General features: G+C 43.3%; 1 protein-coding gene across 4 annotated transcripts in view; it reads left to right on the plus strand.

Moving 5' to 3' along the window:
• Positions 1-4266: 4266 nt before the first annotated feature.
• The window catches only part of LOC106608040 (1-phosphatidylinositol 4,5-bisphosphate phosphodiesterase beta-4), a 178789-nt gene continuing 166068 nt past the window's right edge, over positions 4267-16987 (plus strand). For all 4 annotated transcript variants that reach the window (XR_006770320.2, XM_082976989.1, XM_082976990.1 and 1 more), the window contains exon 1: positions 4267-4481. The gene's annotated coding sequence lies outside the window, so the exon portion shown is untranslated. The remainder of the gene's footprint in view (positions 4482-16987) is intronic.

A 16987-nucleotide genomic window follows, 5' to 3' on the forward strand; every position in this document is an offset into this window, starting at 1 on the left:
TCTGGTGCTGACCTGTTGCACCCTCTACAACCACTGTGATTAATATTATTATTTGATCCTGCTGGTCATCTATGAACGTTTGAACATCTTGGCCATGTTCTGTTATAATCTCCACCCGGCACAGCCAGAAGAGGACTGGCCACCCCTCAGAGCCTGGTTCCTCTCTAGGTTTCTTCCTAGGTTCCTGTATTTCTAGGGAGTTTTTCCTAGCCACCGTGCTTCTACATCTGCATTGCTTGCTTTTTGGGGTTTTAGGCTGGGTTTCAGTATAGCACTTTGTGACATCTGCTGATGTAAAAAGGGCTTTATAAATAAATGTGATTGATTGATTGATTTTGGGTGGGTTTTGAGTGGTCTTTGGGACAGAAATGTTAACTTGTCCTGGTAACACTGTTGGCTAGCTACAGAAGTTAGCTGGCTAGTTAGCTATAGTAGTTAGCTACTACCATCAGTTGTTGTTGTGTTATCATCATATTTTGCCTATTCCATTGTTTGTAGAATGCATACTGGCATTTGAATATAGGGCGGGAAAAGGGAATCCGGACACACTCTGGACACGGTAGACATATTTAAATGTAGGTGTAGACACATGACATGTTCGGTATTTCATAATCAGAACTCTATGATCAGAATACTAAAGCTGCATGAACTGTCAAGTCTAGACAGGCCCTAATTAACTCTCTGCTGCGCTGAGCTGGGCTGAGCTGGGCTGAGCTGGGCTGAGCTGGAGGCAGAAGAGGCAGGCCATGGTTTTTAATATGATTCCAATGGTTATGTAAACAGTGACGCCTCTCTGCTCCCTCCAGTCCACACACACACACACACACACACACACACACACACACACACACACACACACACACACACACACACACACACACACACACACACACACACACACACACACACACACACACACACACACACACACACACAGAGAGTCCAAACTCCCAGGAATACCGACTGCCATCTGTCCATCTGCTGCAGGGACAAGAGGAGGTATCAGATAACTGTTTTTATATGAAACACACCAAGACAGAGGACTGGACAGAATTTCTGGGAGAAGAAGAATGACTGAGTGTGTGTGTGTGTGTGTGTGTGTGTGTGTGTGTGTTGAGCATTTCCTGCTATCGCCAGTAAGATCTGTGGAACCACAATTATAGTGTGCACGTGTGTTATCAGAACATCACACTCAAGGCCCATTATCACTGGAATAAGTCACATGACTAGACAGTAGTTTCCTGCCACTTAGTCAATGTGTCAGCCATTTGAAGACCACTCTTATCTTTGTGTTGTTATACCACTCTAAGACATTACATAGAGGTTAGATTTAATGGAAGTGTACAGTAGCAACCCTGCTGTGGTTTACTAGGGCCTGTGTCAGGTGGGTCAGTCCTACTGTCACAGTCAGTTGTCCTGAGTGTGTGGCATCCAGATCACCCTGGGTAAGGTTAAGGTGATGGGACACAATTCAAATGAATACTTTTAGAGATTCATAAAATGATGAGGTCTGGGTTAATACGTTGAAGAGAATGAGGAAGTCTATGAATGTTTATTTTACAGTTGTTCATTTTTCAGATCTAAAAGAGATACACAGAAAGACACACACACATACGACAACAAAGCAATTATCAGTCGTCCTTGTGCTGTGTGGAATGCAGTTGCTGCCAAGGGCTAAACAATGTTTTGTTTTGCAATAACAAACGCACAAACCGGTAGCAGAAATTACACCACAGTAAGCTACTATCCATGCAGTTGTTACTGGTTCAGCTAACACATTCTCACAGCTATCTAGTCACCGTGGCCCAAGCATTGAATTTACCCAATTACTCTGCACCTTAAAGGGATTCTCTGCTACTTTTGTATACTTTTTAGCCAGTAGTGCTGAAAGTAGCGCCCTTGACCCAAAAGTGGTCCCCAAAAGTTGTGTACAACATCACATATGTGCAGATATGTGCACCATGCCATTTCTCTCGCTCTGCTGTGTAGGATTATTGCTATCTGCCATTCTAATGGCGAAACTCATTAGCTGGAACTTGAATTGCTAGGGGGCTGGCCCACGTGAGGGGAAATGGCGCAGCACAGCTTCCACAAAACAGACATAAAATGAATTCAGCAATTAATACATTTGAGCTCTCTTTCTAGAAACAAAGATAATGACTGTGCAAACTGTTCAAATAACCATATCCTTATTTTTTCTATGGATTCATTCATGCAAATTCTGTGGCACTAATAAGTACACATAATTTACATGGAAAAACTGAAGAGTGGGCCGGTCCTGCTCATTCTGCAGAAGTGTTATTTCATGCAAAACAGAATAAATGCCTGTTGAATACAGATTTCCGCTGGTAATTAAACAAGCATATTGAAGGGGTAGGCTCATGGCTATATCATCATCTACATCTTCTACATCACTTTTGGCTCTCAGTCTAGGCTAACCGTCCTGAATGTTCATTTTTCACAGCAATGTTTCACAGAATCAGTAATAACAATGGTCAGTGGTCTTTTTTGTATTTTGTTTAAAAGGTGGAGGGCCTACTATTTGCTTTCCTTTTGTAAATGTTTTTCTCGTTGAATATTTTTGCAACATACAGCCTCAGGGTACAGTTATGAAGAGGTGCATCTGCTATTCTCCTCGTCTCGCCTTTTTATAGAATTTGTCTGTTATAGACACAATATAGGGTGAATTCTGAATAAGTGGGACACTTTTTGAATTTCTGTCTTCTGTAACCTCTTTCAACATCTATCCAACATATTAGCCCAACACATGGTCCATTTCTGAAAACCTCAAGATGTTTCCTAATCACACAACAAAAGCAAATGTTGATATCATATTTACAGGAGGCTTGACACACCCATTTGTGTACACTGAGTCAAAACCATATTTTCAGTTCACATTTGGTAGACTGGGACAGCAGGCTAGATAAACTGGACACCATTATTATAGTCCTAATTGTACTCCAATGACAATTCAATGAGATTTTGTGTGATTAGGAAACCTCTAAGGATTACAGAAATGGATCATGTGTTGGGATAATATGTTGGATGAATGTTGAAAGAGGTTACAGAAGACAGAAATGCAAACATTCTGAATTCACTTAAATAAGAAAAAATGATCAGGATATAGTACTACAAGAAGCAGAGCTCTGCCTAACCTAAGTACAGGGGGTCCCTAATGTAAACTGGACCTCTTTCATCCATTGGAATAGCCTTTAAGACTGTTCAACTCTTGCTACTGCATGCTGTCCTACTATAGCTAGCTATGGCTGGTATTGCAGGACAACAACTAAACATGACTGTATGACAACATTTAAACATACTGTAATATTGGCAACTTTTTAATGTAATTTGATTACCCAGTACCTAGTATGCACATTCACATCATAATTTGGCACTGTGCATTATTTATGACAGTTTTATAACCTTAAAATCAAAACAGAAAACGAATCTGTCACTGATTTTATCGTGTGCTTCGTGGGGTGAGCTTCCTGTTTGAAGCTTGCTCTGCCAACCTCTATGATGTCATGCCAATTAATTGATATGATTTTGATCATGCGGTTTTTCTCCAAGGGCTTAGAAACAATAGTTTAGATTTCCTCTTGTCAGACCAAGAAATAAACATGTCAGGATTAAGCTGTTTTATTGTCACATACACCAAATATGTTCAGTGAAATGTGTTGTTTTACAGGGTCAGCCATAGTAGTACGGCAACGCTGGAGCAAATTATGGTTCAATGTCACTTTGTGACATCTGCTGATGCAAAAAGGGCTTTATAAATACATTTGACCATTTGATTTGATCTATGGTCTCAAGGAGAGGATCATTTAGAGAGGGCTCTACTTAAGCTACTCAACTATCAACATTTATATCAACATGACAAGGCCTCTCAAAAAAAGCATTGCATTTGTGGGCTACTGTTAGTGGGATGAGCGCACACACACACACACACACACACACACACACACACACACACACACACACGACACAGACACACACACACACACACACACACACACACACACACACACACACACACACACACACACACACACACACACACACACACACACACACACACACACACACACACACACACACACACACACACACACCAAATTGTAGTGTAACATAATATTCCCTTACAACCTGTCATTTATCTGAGACCCACACACACACACACACATGCACGCACGTACACTAGTCGCATGCACGCGCACACGCGCACACAAATCCCGTGAGTGTTTCCTTATAGGAACGCATCTGGCCATTCTCCACTGGATGGCGAGTGGTACAAGAGGAGCGGGCTCTTGGAAGGGAAGGATAAAGACAAGACCGGGGAAGAGAGAGAGAGAGAGTTTGAGAGGAACAGGGAGAGGGCGGGAGATACAGCAGCTGTAAAAAAGAGAGAAAATCCCGGCCCAGCCTCTGTAAGCATCATTTCTCACATCGGATTTTATCCGTTCTCGTCGCAACCAATTTACGTAAGGGCATTTTCATATTTCTGTCATTTTGGCTGAAAGTGGGACTTTTGCAATGTTTTGCTGAGCACCACGTTTGTATGATTCGTTGATCTGGGTGTCTAGTCATTTACAGTATTGGAGAGAGAAAAACGTTCGCTTGATTTCATATTGGTGGTTGAAACCCGTGAGAATATTCCATTCCCAGAGAGGTCGTTCTGGAAACTAGATTGCAGAAACAGCGGCAAATCTTGTGGGTTATTTTCGAAAGGGTCGTTCTTGGTTTGATGTAAAATAACATTATAGCTCGTGTAGAAGCATGCACAACACGTGCATGGATGTCATATCCATGCATTGCTTTCGTTTTTGTGAAATGGAACGTTAGCAGAAACGGTATATAGTCTAATCAAAGATATGTGTCCCCATTCATCTGTGGTGTAATGTTAGTCAGCTGGTTTGCTATTTGCAGCGTCAAAAAATGGACAAATGGATTGGTATATCGGTATTTTGTTCTCCAAGGTAGAGGCTTGCTAGCTGCTAGCTAACAGGACAGACAATAAATAGCAGGGATACCCAGCTTGCTTGCCCATAAAAGTAGTCAGACTGGCATGCTTGCATGAGAGATGCACCACCTGCTAGGCTAGCTTTTACGCAAACCACTCTAAACTATTTGGGTTTAAACATATGGCAGCTACTAGCTAAATTAGATAACAGACATACGAGTTATTGAACAATAGTTTGCTCAATTTATACATGATGCTGTAGAGATATAGATCACAATTCATGCTAACGATGTCTGCTTGTCAGACAACTAGCTTGCTGACGTTAGCCAGTATTCTGATGTTTGGGGCTGTGTGTGTGTGCAGTGTGCACTCGTTTGCCATGTATGTTCCGCTTCTTCCATCACAACATAAAGCAAGAGAATCAAGAAGTAACAATCAGCCAATGGCTACTCTTGTCGAGCTATACTGATTTCTGTCAGTATCAGACAGCTGTTTGAGATGCATTAGTAGTCCATTTTCTGTTTTGATATTGAAAAAGGCATTTGTCCAAAGTATTTTTTTTGTAAATAAATAACAGTCGACATGTATGTTGATGGTAAGGGATAAAAAGTGTACACAAGTTACCTTTTTTTTGGTTCAGTGGTGTTGTAGACGCACACCTGTGCGCGGAACTGCCACCTGTTCCCGTGCACGCACGGAGCCAATGTCCTGTGTGTGAAGCTTGCGGTCATTGACAGGGAGCCGGACGTGTGTGACACACTTTTTTACAATCTCTGTGTTTGAAGTGACATTTAGCTGATTCCGATTATGGGGGAGAGGGACGATAGAGACCCGTTTGCCACGATTTGGTCGATATGCATTGAAGTGGCTGCTTTCTTAGCTTCGACCAAGATATTCACCCTGGAAGCAAATGGCCGAATTGACCTTAAATCGAAAATGCAGTATGTTGCTGTTGGTCACTAGAACGAATTAAACACGTCAAAAAATGTCTGATTGATGAGAAAGAAAATCCATTCCATCTGCTTATGTGTTGCATGCTTTTCATCAGACACATAGGATCTCAGGAGTCTAGCATGACTAAAGAGAACACTTGTTTACTACAATAAAAACAGTACTGTATAACAATAGTGGTATAGTAATAGCTACTTAAAACAATGTCTTTAGATTCCTAACTCTAATGAAGTGTCTGTCTGTGTCCATTGACCATTCTGTAGCTTCTGTCACTGCATGTCTGCTGTGTGTAGGAAGAGAACCCTATCCAGGTTTATAGTATTGACACAGTGGCATAAGCACTTCGATTGCGATTAGAGAGACAAACATTGCCCTACCTACCTCCTTTGCACAAAAACCATTAGTGACCTTGGGACTATGAAGGTTTATGACATTTGGTAAAAAATGAGTTATTCACATAGAGTTGCTCTTTAGGTGATCGTTGATGCCTGCCTTTATATGTGAGATATGTCAGATAATAAAACAAGTATATTTACTATGGAGAAAAAAAAGAGAAAAATCTGAAAGTTGTATTTGCCTAAACACCTTTTGGCTTGGTGCTGTAAGGTTAATTCTGGAATCCAATCTCATTGTTGGATGGTCAATCAAAAATAATTGTATGTAAGGTGATATACTTATTGAGTCATGAAAGAGGGAGACATTACAAAAGGGTTCTGAGATCTGGGACTTGAAAAATACTCATTATCTCAAAACTATACTCTGAGTGCTCTTTCCATGACATAGACTGACCAGGTGAATCCAGGTGAAAGCTATGATTCCTTATTGATGTCACTTGTTAAATCCACTTTAATCAGTGTAGATGAAGGGGAGGAGACAGGTTAAAGAAGGATTTTTCCTTGAGACAATTGAGACATGGATTATGTATGTGTGCCATTCAGAGGATGAATGGGAAAGACAAAAGATTGAAGTGTCTTTGAACGGGGTAAGGTAGCAGGTGCCAGACGCACCGGTTTGATTGTGTCAAGAACTGCAACGCTGCTGGGTTTTTCACGCTCAACAGTTTCCTGTGTGTATCAAGAATGGTCCACCACCAAAGGACATCCAGCCAACTTGACACAACTGTGGGAAGCATTTGAGTCAGCATGAGCCAGCATCCCTGTGGAAAGCTTCGACACCTTGTAGAGGCCATGCCCAACGAATTGAGGCTGCTCTGAGGGCAAAAGGTGGTGCAACTCAATATTAGGATGTTCCTAATATTTTGTACACCTAGTGTTAATTTTGCAGATAGAACCTTGCAGTTCCAAGTCCTTGATTATTGACATAATAGGTTCTGGTCCTCATTTTTAATTACTTAAGAGTTTTGTCCACCCCTTTTTAGAAGAATGGCCATAACGCAAGTTCTTTATGGTAAGAACAAATTAATACAGGTTTCTTAGAGCATGTTTAAAACCCTTAGGAGAGGCATAGCTGCTTTTGTCTTGTTCTATATCAATACGAAAACCTGCATGGAAGGGGAATTTCTCTAAAATTACATAACTTACCACATTTTATTGGTAAATAGCAAGTAATTTACTGACTTTGGGTGTCAGAGACCAGAAAAATATATCAGTTTACTCATCCAGAGCTAAGCTTTAGCAATGTGGTTAGTTCTCCATAGGCTATAGTGTATTTGTCATTTTAGGGAACTATCGCTTTAACAAATGTGTGATGAACATGAATTTATATATATGACGACATGAATTGAAAGAAGGAAGGGTATTCCCTTTATTTAATCATTACAAATCTACTTTTGTATTGAAATTGAAATCATTTTAACATTCTGTGTCAGATAGGACCTTATGGTTGAACCCAGATTGACATTTCAGAGGCATAAGGTTCTATCTGCGACTGCATCCCCCTCTGCACTTGAGGTACCTTTACGGTGAGGACTACAAAAGAGGTCTGATACCTGACATGTGAAAACTTTAATGCTCAATATCTCAGAACATTGCTTTGCTCAGATATAACCTTATAGTCCCAAGGTCTCAAATTACCTTACCTGCATGGTTTAGAAGCCACCGTAGCCTAAAGCTGATTCTGATGAAGAGAGTTGGGCTAAGAAGCTTAACGGCTGTGTTTTTTCGGGTCAGAGGGTAGGGTTATTGTTATGAGGGGAAAGCTTATACTGATTCAGGGCGTTTGTTCGTTGGCCAAGGCTCAGATTATTGTGCTTGTGTAAAATCTGTCTGTGCCATATTGTACAGGTTGTTTGGAAAGGTGATATATTTGGCTGCTATTACACAATGCAGTGATTTTGTGATGAATATTGACTGTGTTGTGTTAATGGGATGGCTGATGCTTCGTTGTGAATCAGGTTGCTGTGTGTGTTTCTCAACTTCAGGGCCGTTGAGTCCCTGAAAAGGGAGACCGGTTTAGGCAGCTAAAAAGTGCTTGTTTTAATCTCAAATCTCCAAGGAGGAAATGGTATTTGTCTGACAGCAGCTGGCTGACAGTAGCTTGCTGCTGGTGCCTGGCTCAGAAAAAAAATAAATAAATGCTGAACCAAGGCAAGTGATGTGAAAAAAAACACCAGAATAGATTTATTCCAGAATCCTAGACACAAAATAAACCAAATGCAATGCCGTGATAAAGTATCATGTTTAGGTGAGCTGTAAAACTGGAAATAAAGATTGGGGTGGACCTAAAAGCAGTCTCAGGCAGTTCCTTAGCTGATCACATGCCTGAAATGACATTTAGCCAGACAGGCAAAACAAACAGATAGGATTGCTATGAGTCACACCGTTTACCCTGCTGCCTTCAAAACTAGAAGGATACTTCTGTGTGGCTCTGCATCTAGTGGTAGAGGACTCGCACACACACACACATACACACACAGTTAAAATAGTAAAAGATGTATTGCATACTTTTCTTCAATATTGATTTATTGCATATTTGTTAATCAGTAAATCAGTGATGTTCTTAAGTGTTCAAACGTAGATGTTGGCTGGTCTTCAGACCTGCTGCATGATGCTGTTTAGAGGAGGGAGTCCCCTAGCTCAGCTGTACTGGTCTGGCAGTGGAGATGTCAATCAGAAAACACACACACACATACACACACATACACACACCCACACACACACAGGCCAATGATTGTTGTGTTTGGAGATGCTGGCAGTGGTATCATGGTCATGACTGCGTCAGTGGTGGTTGTGTTTGTCTGTGTTTGGGTCTTCCCACGTGGGATTTTGATATCGGTGAGGTAACCAACATCGTATGGAAGCAAATTCTGGGGGTAAACCAAGTGGGACTGGAACCAGTGACCTTGTATCTATCAGTCCAACACCTACCTTGATCATCCAGTGGTGTTGCAACGGGACAGTCCCAGTCTGCTCTAGATCAGTCATTTGACTCCATATTTCCATCCTTTGTTTTGACTGAGGTATGATGTTTTTAGAGGTTGACCGATTATGATTTTTCATCGCCGATACCGATTATTGGAGGACCAAAAAAGCCGATACCGATTAATCGGTCGATTATTTTTTCCTTTTTTGTAATAATGACAATTAAAACAATACTAAATGAACACTTATTTTAACTTAATATAATACATCAATAAAATCAATTTAGCCTCAAATAAATAATGAAACAATTTGGTTTAAATAATGCAAAAGCAAAGTGTTGGAGAAGAAAGTAAAAGTGCAATATGTGCCATGTAAGAAAGCTAACGTTTAAGTTCCTTGCTCAGAATATGAGAACATATGAAAGCTGGTGGTTCCTTTTAACATGAGTCTTCAATATTCCCAGGACAGAAATTTTAGGTTGTAGTTATTATAGGAATTATACGACTATTTCTCTCTATACGATTTGTATTTCATATACATTTTACTATTGGATGTTCTTATAGGCACTTTAGTATTGCCAGTGTAACAGTATAGCTTCCGTCCCTCTCCTCGCTCCTACCTGGGCTCGAACCAGGAACACATCGACAACAGCCACCCTCGAAGCAGCGTTACCCATGCAGAGCAAGGGGAACAACTACTCCAAGTCTCAGAGCGAGTGACGTTTGAAATGCTATTAGCTCGCACCCCGCTAACTAGCTTGCCATTTCACATCGGTTACACCAGCCTAATCTCGGGAGTTGATAGGCTTGAAGTCATAAACAGCGCAATGCTTGAAGCATTGTGAAGAGCTGCTGGCAAAACGCACGAAAGTGCTGTTTGAATGAATGCTTACGAGCCTGCTGCTGCCTACCATCGCTCAGTCAGACTGCTCTATCAAATCATAGACTTAATTATAGCATAATAACACACAGAAATACGAGCCTTAGGTCATTAATATGGTCGAATCCGGAAACTATCATCTCCAAATGAAAACGTTTATTCTTTCAGTGAAATTCGGAACCGTTCCGTATTTTATCTAACGGGTGGCATCCCTAAGTCTAAATATTCCTGTTACATTGCACAACCTTCAATGTTATGTCATAATTACGTAAAATTCTGGCAAATTAGTTCGCAACGAGCCAGGCGGCCCAAACTGTTGCATATACCCTGACTCTGCGTGCAATGAATGCAAGAGAAATGACACAATTTCACCTTGTTAATATTGCCTGCTAACCTGGATTTCTTTTAGCTAAATATGCAGGTTTAAAAATACATACTTCTGTGTATTGATTTTAAGAAAGGCATTGATGTTTATGGTTAGGTACAGTCGTGCAACGATTGTGCTTTTTTCGCAAATGCGCTTTTGTTAAATCCTCCCCCATTTGGCGAAGTTGGCTGTCTTTGTTCTGAAGAAATAGTCTTCACACAGTTCGCAACGAGCCAGGCGGCCCAAATTTGTCACGAACTTCTTCATCATCCGATGATATAGCGAAATCTTCGTCTGAAAGTGTGGACCAATACGCAGTAGAGTTGGTGTTCATTTTCTTAATTTATTAAAGAACGTTGAACACGAGAAAACAAGAAAACAATAAGCACGACAAATGACAGTTTTGCAGGCTCACAAAAACACGCAATGCAAAAACAATCTCCCACAAATCCCAAACACAAACACACCCTAATATATGGGACTCTCAATCAAAGGCAAAGAGAAAACACCTGCCTTCAATTGAGAGTCCCAACCCCAATTAATCAACCATAGAAACACAGACTACCTAGACTAGACATAGAATTACCTAAACATAGATCATAAACTAAAAACCCGGAAATACTAAATCAAACGCCCTTTTACCAAAACACCACCCTGAACCACATAAAACAAATACCCTCTGCCACGTCCTGACCAAACTACAATACCAATTAACCCTTATACTGGCCAGGACGTGACAGTTACCCCCCCCCCCCCCTTAAAGGTGCTAACCCCGGAAGCACCTTAACAAAAATAACCCCAAACAACACCAAAATAAAAATTCCCCCCTACTAAAGGGAGGGAAGGGAGGGTGGCTGCCGTCAACGACGGCACTGTGCTACACCCCCCCTCCCCAACCCACCTATCTCTGGAGGTGGCTCCGGTTCTGGCCGTTCCAGGCTGTCGGAGCAGTCTGGCAGCTCGGGGCAGTCTGGCAGCTCGGGGCTGTCTGGGCAGTCTGGGCAGTCTGGACAGTCTGGACAGTCTGGACAGTCTGGACAGTCTGGCCGCTCGGGGCAGTCGGGACAGTCTGGCAGATCGGGGCAGTCTGGCAGATCGGGGCAGTCGGGGCAGTCTGGCAGCTCGGGGCAGTCGGGACAGTCTGGCAGATCGGGGCAGTCTGGCAGATCGGGGCAGTCAGGCAGATCGGGGCAGTCGGGACAGTCTGGCAGCTCGGGGCAGTCGGGGCAGTCTGGCCGCTCGGGCCAGTCTGGCAGCTCGGGGCAGTCTGGCCAGTCTGGCAGCTCGGGGCAGTCTGGCCACTCTGGCAGCTCGGGGCAGTCTGGCCACTCTGGCAGCTCGGGGCAGTCTGGCCACTCTGGCAGCTCGGGGCAGTCTGGCCACTCTGACAGCTCGGAGCAGTCTGGCCACTCTGACAGCTCGGGGCAGTCGGGACAGTCTGGCAGATCGGGGCAGTCTGGCAGATCGGGGCAGTCGGGCAGATCGGGGCAGTCGGGACAGTCTGGCAGCTCGGGGCAGTCGGGGCAGTCTGGCCGCTCGGGCCAGTCTGGCAGCTCGGGGCAGTCTGGCCACTCTGGCAGCTCGGGGCAGTCTGGCCACTCTGGCAGCTCGGGGCAGTCTGGCCACTCTGACATCTCCGGGCAGTCTGGCCACTCTGACATCTCCAGGCAGTCTGGCCACTCTGACATCTCCGGGCAGTCTGGCCACTCTGACATCTCCGGGCAGTCTGGCCACTCTGACATCTCCGGGCAGTCTGGCCACTCTGGCAGCTCCTGACTAGTGGGTGGCTCTGGCGACTCTTCACTGACGGGCGGCTCTGGCGATTCCTCACTGACGGGCGGCTCTGGCGACTCTTGACTGACGGGCAGTTCTGGCGACTCTTGACTGACGGGCAGTTCTGGTGACTGTTGACTGGCGGGCAGCTCTGGTGACTGTTGACTGGCGGGCAGCTCTGGTGACTGTTGACTGGCGGGCAGCTCTGGTGACTGTTGACTGGCGGGCAGCTCTGGTGACTGTTGACTGGCGAGGCTGGGTTTACGCACTTGAAGCCTGGTGCGTGGTGCTGGTACTGGGCGTACCAGATTGGGAACACGCACCTCCAGGCTAGTGCGGGGAGCGGGAACAGGACGAGTCGGACTGGGCTGACGCACTTCCGGGTCCGCACGAGAGACAGGAGCTGGAAACCCAGGGCTATTGAGGCGCACAGTCGGTCTTGATCTTACCTCCTGCACAACCCTTCCCTCCTGGATGGAACTAGTAGCCCTGTACGAGCGGGGTGCTTGTACAGGGCGGACTGGGCTGTGCAGGGGCCTGATGGTAGCCGTGCGTAGAGCGGGAGTTGGGTAGCCTGGTCCTCGGAGGCGTACCGGCGACCAGATGCGCTGCGCAGGCATCCTCCTACCAGGCTGGATGCCCGCTCTAGCACGGCACCTGCGAGGGGCTGGAATAACGCGCACCGGACTGTGCGTGCGTATGGGTGAGATAGTGAGCTCCTCAGCGAAACATGGCGCTCTCCACCTCATACGCTCCTCCATATAACCACGGGTAGCTGGCTTCCGGCTCTTCCTAGGCCTAGCCACACTACCCGTGTGCCCCCCACAAAAAAATTATTGGGGTGTCTCGCGTGCTTCAACGCCAGTCTTGATCCTCGGAAACGTTCCCGGTCCTTACCAGCCATACTCCATGGGCCTTCTCCGGCCATAACCTGCTCCCATGTCCATCTCTCCCGATTGTCCAAATCAAAATTCCTCTGCTCCTTCCTCTGCTGCTTGGTCCTGGTTAGGTGGGAGATTCTGTCACGAACTTCTTCATCATCCGATGATATAGCGAAATCGTCGTCTGAAAGTGTGGACCAATACGCAGTAGAGTTGGTGTTCATTTTCTTAATTTATTAAAGAATGTTGAACACGAGAAAACAAGAAAACAATAAGCACGACAAATGACAGTTTTGCAGGCTTACAAAAACACGCAATGCAAAAACAATCTCCCACAAATCCCAAACACAAACACACCCTAATATATGGGACTCTCAATCAAAGGCAAAGAGAAAACACCTGCCTTCAATTGAGAGTCCCAACCCCAATTAATCAACCATAGAAACACAGACTACCTAGACTAGACATAGAATTACCTAAACATAGATCATAAACCAAAAACCCGGAAATACTAAATCAAACGCCCTTTTACCAAAACACCACCCTGAACCACATAAAACAAATACCCTCTGCCACGTCCTGACCAAACTACAATACCAATTAACCCTTATACTGGCCAGGACGTGACAAAATTGCTGCATATACCCTGACTCTGTTGCAAGAGAAGTGACACATTTTCCCTAGTTAAAAGAAATTCATGTTAGCAGGCAATATTAACTAAATATGCAGGTTTAAAAATATATACGTGTGTATTGATTTTAAGAAAGACATTGATGTTTATGGTTAGGTACACGTTGGAGCAACGACAGTCCTTTTCCCGAATGCGCACCGCATCGAATATATGCAATTCAGGACAGGCTAGATAAACTAGTAATATCATCAACCATGTGTAGTTAACTAGTGATTATGCTTGATTGATTGTTTTTTATAAGATAACTTTAATTCTAGCTAGCAACATACCTTGGCTTCTTACTGCATTCGCGTAACAGGCAGGCTCCTCGTGGAGTGCAATGTAAAGCAGGTGGTTAGAGCGTTGGACTAGTTAACCGTAAGGTTGCAAGATTGAATCCCCGAGCTGACAAGGTAAAAATCTGTCGTTCTGCCCTGAACAAGGCAGTTACCCCACCGTTCCTAGGCTGTCATTGAAAATAAGAATGGGTTCTTAACTGACTTGCCTAGTTAAATAAAGGTGTAAAAAAAATTAAATAATAATAATCAGTGAAATCGGTGTCCAAAAATACCGATGTCCGATTGTTATGAAAACTTGAAATCGGCCCTAATTAATCGGCCATTCCGATTAATCGGTCGACCTCTAACACACACACACACACACACATACATACACATGCACATATATAGACACACACATATACATATACATATACACACATACACACACACACATATACACACATATACACACACATATACATACATACACACACACACACACACACACACACATACATACACATACACAAATACATTTGACGTCGGAAGTTTACGTACACTTAGGTTGGAGTCATTAAAACTAGTTTTTCAACCACTCCACACATTTCTTGTTAAACAAACTATAGTTTTGGAAAGTCGGTTAGGACATCTACTTTATACATGACACAAGTTAGTTTTTCCAACAGTCGTTTACAGACTGATTATTTCACTTATAATTCACTGTATCACAATTCCAGTTGGTCAGAAGTTTACATACACTAAGTTGACTGTGCCTTTAAACAGCTTGGAAAATTCCAGAAAATGATGTCATGGCTTTAGAAGCTTCTGATAGGCTAATTGACATCATTTGAGTCAATTAGAGGTGTACCTGTGGATGTATTTCAAGGCCTAAATTCAAACTCAGTGCCTCTTTGCTTGACATCATGGGAAAATCAAAAGAAATCAGCCAAAACCTCAGAAAAATAAATTACAGACCTCCACAAGTGTGGTTCATCTTTGGGAGCAATTTCCAAATGCCTGAAGGTACCACGTTCATCTGTACAAACAATAGTACCCAAGTATAAACACCATGGGACCACACAGCTCTCATACCGCTCAGGAAGGAGACGCGTTCTGTCTCCTAGAGATTAATGTACTTTGGTGCAAAAAGTGCAAATCAGTTCCAGAACAACAGCAAAGGACCTTGTGAAGATGCTGGAGGAAACAGGTACAAACGTATCTATATCCACAGTAAAACGAGTCCTATATAGACATAACCTAAAAGGCCGCTCATCAAGGAAGAATCCACTGCTCCAAAACCGCCATAAAAAAGCCAGACTGCGGTTTGCAACTGCACATGCGGACAAAGATCGTGCTTTTTGGAGAAATGTCCTCTGGTCGGATGAAACAAAAATAGAACTGTTTGGCCATAATGACCATCGTTATGTTTGGAGGAAAAAGGGGGAGGCTTGCAAGCCGAAGAACACCATCCTATCCGTGAAGCACGGGGGCGGTAGCATCATGTTGTGTGGGTGCTTTGCTGCAGGAGTGACTGGTGCACTTCACAAAATAGATGGCATAATGAGGCAGGAAAATTATGCATATATATTGAAGCAACATCTCAAGACATCAGTCAGGAAGTTAAAGCTTGGTCGCAAATGGGTCTTCCAAATGGACAATGACCCCAAGCATACTTCCAAAGTTGTGGCAAAATGGCTTAAGGACAACAAAGTCAAGGTATTGGAGTGGCCATCACAAAGCCCTGACCTCAATCCCATAGAAAATTTGCGGGCAGAACTGTTAATGTGTGTGCGAGCAAGGAGGCCTACAAACCTGACTCAGTTACACCAGCTCTGTCAGGAGGAATGGGCCAAAAGTCACCTAACTTATTGTGGGAAGCTTGTGGAAGGCTACCTGAAACGTTTGACCCAAGTTAAACAATTTAAAGGCAATGCTAGCAAATACTAATTGAGTGTATGCAAACTTCTGACCCACTGGGAATGTGATGAAAGAAATAAAAGCTGAAATAAAGCATTCTCTCTACTATTATTCTGACATTTCACATTCTTACAATAATGTGGTGATCCTAACTGACTTAATTAAGACTGTGCATTTTTACTAGGATTAAATGTCAGGAATTGTGAATTTTTGGCTAAGGTGTATGTAAACTTCCGACTTCAACTGTACATACATACACATGCACATATATACACACACACACACACACACACACTCACTCACACATGCACACACACACACATACACACTGAAAATCAGTTGAAAATAACAGACAGATCTGATTATCTATGACGAATAGTTCCATTGTTCGTTTAAACACATTATGATTCATAGCTTTCAGCTTTAATGTTATAGCTAAACAAAACAGGACTCTCTTCCCAAGCGTCCATTGTGGATGTTATAATTTTACTGGGGTGTTTTCCTTGGCTGGGGAGAGGGGCGGAGGGGCGGAGCTGTGTGTGTGTGTGTGTGTGTGTGTGTGTGTGTGTGTGTGCTGTCTGTCTGTCTGTCTGTCTGTCTGTCTGTCTGTCTGTCTGTCTGTCTGTCTGTCTGTGAGGTTCATGTCCATAGGTTTAATGTTTTTCTTGATTTAAGGGGAGGATCCTAATGTCCAGAGCTGACCTGTTCTTAAAGGCCCAGTCCAGTCAAAAACTAGATTTTCTTGTGTTGTATATACATCTCCACACAATGAGGTTGTAATAATACTGTGAAAATACGAAAATTTGAATAATTTCCATTTAGTGTAACAGCTGTTTTGAAAAGACCACTTGAACCCAGGCGTTAAATTAGTTGATAGACCAATAAGAAAGAGAGTTCCAAACGTCTCTGCCAATAACAGCTAGTTTTCAGTTTTCCCCTCCCCATTCAGACCACTCCCAGACAGTCCTAGCTAAATGATTGCTTGAGA

This window comes from Salmo salar, chromosome 06 (assembly GCF_965601325.2).
Source record: "Salmo salar chromosome 06, fSalSal1, whole genome shotgun sequence".
Taxonomy (NCBI): domain Eukaryota; kingdom Metazoa; phylum Chordata; class Actinopteri; order Salmoniformes; family Salmonidae; genus Salmo; species Salmo salar.